General features: G+C 36.1%; 1 long non-coding RNA gene across 1 annotated transcript; it reads left to right on the plus strand.

Moving 5' to 3' along the window:
- The first annotated feature begins 205 nt into the window (after positions 1-205).
- LOC137483645 (uncharacterized) lies at positions 206-2336 on the plus strand. The gene is made up of 2 exons (XR_011004584.1): positions 206-336; positions 2233-2336. It is a non-coding gene; the product is annotated as an uncharacterized lncRNA (long non-coding RNA).
- The last annotated feature ends 632 nt before the right edge of the window (positions 2337-2968 follow it).

The following is a 2968-nucleotide window of genomic DNA, read 5'->3' on the forward strand; positions in this document are numbered from 1 at the left end:
AGCACCCACTGGCAGCGTAATTTCTGAAGTGTCATTGCTGTCATGCTTGAGAGACACTGTTTTTCCCAAAGATCTGGGCATATTTGAGCACATGAATAGCAGTGGCCAGTGTACCCTGTACACTCGATAGCACATGGAGAGCAAAACTCAAATCACCAATGCCAGGTTGCTTGCAGAACTTAAAGCAAGGACCTTCTAGTGTGATTCAGCACAAGCTGGCCAAAGACTAAAAGTCAGTCTTTTTTCTCTAAGTTTTAAGAACATAAGACTTCTTCCTAGCAAAATATTTGGCACCTTCTTTGGTAAGGAAAGAAAATGCCAGAAGGATTCTCAGTGGTAAATATCAGAGCATAAAAGCAAAATGTTGCTCCAGGCACTGGGCAATGTTCCCATTGCTCTCTGTATGATTCAGAGGGAAGGATGTGTGACAAAGGGTGTATAAAGATATTTTTATCTTCCGTGATTGATGGATACTGGTAGCACACTGGTCTCTGGGATACTTTAGAACTCTTTGACAGGAAAGTTTCAAAAAGATGAGCCTTACCTACTGTATTCAGCTGCTTCTTTCTGTATAATGGTGCATGAAACTTTATTGATTATTCCATGCCTCAGGTGAAATAAAACACCTTCAGTAAGTAAATTAAATTTGGATATAAAATACTGGCTTATTCTGTTTTTTATGGAAAACACAAAATTCTTACAAAGTCAGAGGAGTAACATTAGGGGAAAAAAACCTCAAAGAACAAAGCCAGGTACCAAAGAAGAAAAGGATTTGTCAAAACACTACAGGGCATATTTGAAACAGTTGCCAGGAAGCAATTAGCATGGTGGTTATTGAAGCCAGCAGATAGGCTTGACCCAGAGTAACAATACTTTTGAATATGATAAATAGCTTGTCTGAAAAATCCCGAGGTATTCAAAGTCTCCCGTTTTAGCATAACCTTATTTTTCACACTTGAAGATTTCTGAGTTTTTCAGAATTTTAACTCCCTTGACTGCATGAATTACCGTAACAATAAGTTTGAAATTAAGTGATTAAATGAAGAAAAGAGTGCATGTACATATTTTAGTTATCAAATATTCACTTACTTTTATTTAGATTTCATATTTTTACATTTATCTTTTACTGCGAGATGTAAAACTCTCCAGCAGAATTCCAACTTTTGTTACTCATTAACCTATCAAAGAATCCTTGACTTCAAAGGTGTTATTTACTTCTTTTCTATAGAAGAAAATAACTAACTTTTCTCTCAGTTTCTTACAGCATACTGATTGCTATTTTACATAGAGTTTTTATAGCACACAGTTAGATTTAAATTGAAGGAATATTGCTGTGGTCTAACTAGTATCTACATGGAACTGACATGCCTTTTAAAGCTGTACTGTCCAAGTAACTTTCTAAGTATTGTGACCTCTTTTCCAGTCTTCATTGCAATATGTTGCTTGATAACTTGAATTGCATGAAAGTGGAAAAACAATCCTTTCAAAGATTTCATTTTGCACATCTAGTGACAATGAACCGTGCCTGGAGCATAATTTTGCTTTAATTGTAAAAAAAAAAAAATCAGATTATGCATATCACATGAGTCCTCTGAAGAAATAATATTCATTGACATGCCATATACAGAAATCTGATAAAATATCATCATACAGAAAGCAACATTAGTGTTTATGTAATACACTGGTAATTAGCACAGTGCCTATCTTGAATTTGTGAGGTGGCACTTGATTTTAAATGTCATGAGCCATGTTGTCCAAAAGCTTGAGCCTTCACAGCACAGGTAGTAAAAAAAAATGTTAAGTCATTGATATGAGACTAGTAATAGTAAAAGATCTATTTCTGCTGCCTTTGTTAATTATCCTGACATGATCCATATGTGACTTTCACTGAATGGCCATTAAAACTGAATATTGCATGAGAGAGGTGTTTAATGATGTCAAGCATGTCACACATGATGAGACAGCAGCAGAAGTCATTTTAATAGGGCAAGTGTTTCCACAGTTTTTGCCTTCATCCTACTCATATAAACAAAGAACTGTGTTCATCTTTGCTGCTCCTAAAGTCAGCGAATATTCTGTCAATAAATTTGGGTACATATGGGGTCAAGTTGTCAGAAATAAGTAATATGAAACATTTACAATAATACAAAATATAATTTAATAATAATTAAATCCATTTAGCACCGTTTTTGGAAATTATATGTGATCAAAAGAAAACCTGTAAATCCACAGATATTTGCCTAAACCTGCCACAGGGCACTGAAGATAGAAGGGAATGATTCACTCCCTGTCACTGACCAGCACCCTCAAAGAATGAAAATCTACTCAAGTGTCAAGGCTCTTCCTGAACTATATTTCCACTGTTATCCTCTATCACAGTCTTTTACCTCTTCAGAGCTCAGGAGCCTCCAGTCCTGTCTGATAATTTTACTTGAACAGTTTTGTTACCTATAACACCTAATTCCTATTTGAATTTTTTACCAAAGTTAAAAAACATGCAAATAAAAACTCTTTAGCTTATAGATAAGACTAGTTACAGATTCCAGCTACAATTACTTATTTTGAGTTAAAGAAAAAATATTTCCTCTAATAACATGGAATCATATGCAGCACAAATGTTTAAGAGATTTATCAGTCCACTCATTTGTAGTGTCTTCACAAACTGTGCATCCCAGCAGATTCTAAGATGTTCCTGGATAGTTTTACCAAGTCCCACAGGACAGATATGTGGGAAAATGGAAATGGTTGTCTAGAGTTACCTATGGATGTTCTACATTGATGGGATGAGGGGAAGTGTCTGGGCAGCCTCTTCCTGTAAGGTGACAAAAGCACACACCACATTTGGTGGCATTAACATGTGGGTGGATAAAGTTGCTGTAGCTTCCCCTCCCAGCATGGTTTTCTCGCTGACATTTCTGCAAGGACAGTTTGTTGCTGAATCTTGGCAGGCTGAGCTCTTCTAGCCCTG

The sequence above is a fragment of the Anomalospiza imberbis genome, chromosome 1 (assembly GCF_031753505.1).
Source record: "Anomalospiza imberbis isolate Cuckoo-Finch-1a 21T00152 chromosome 1, ASM3175350v1, whole genome shotgun sequence".
Taxonomy (NCBI): Eukaryota; Metazoa; Chordata; class Aves; order Passeriformes; family Viduidae; genus Anomalospiza; species Anomalospiza imberbis.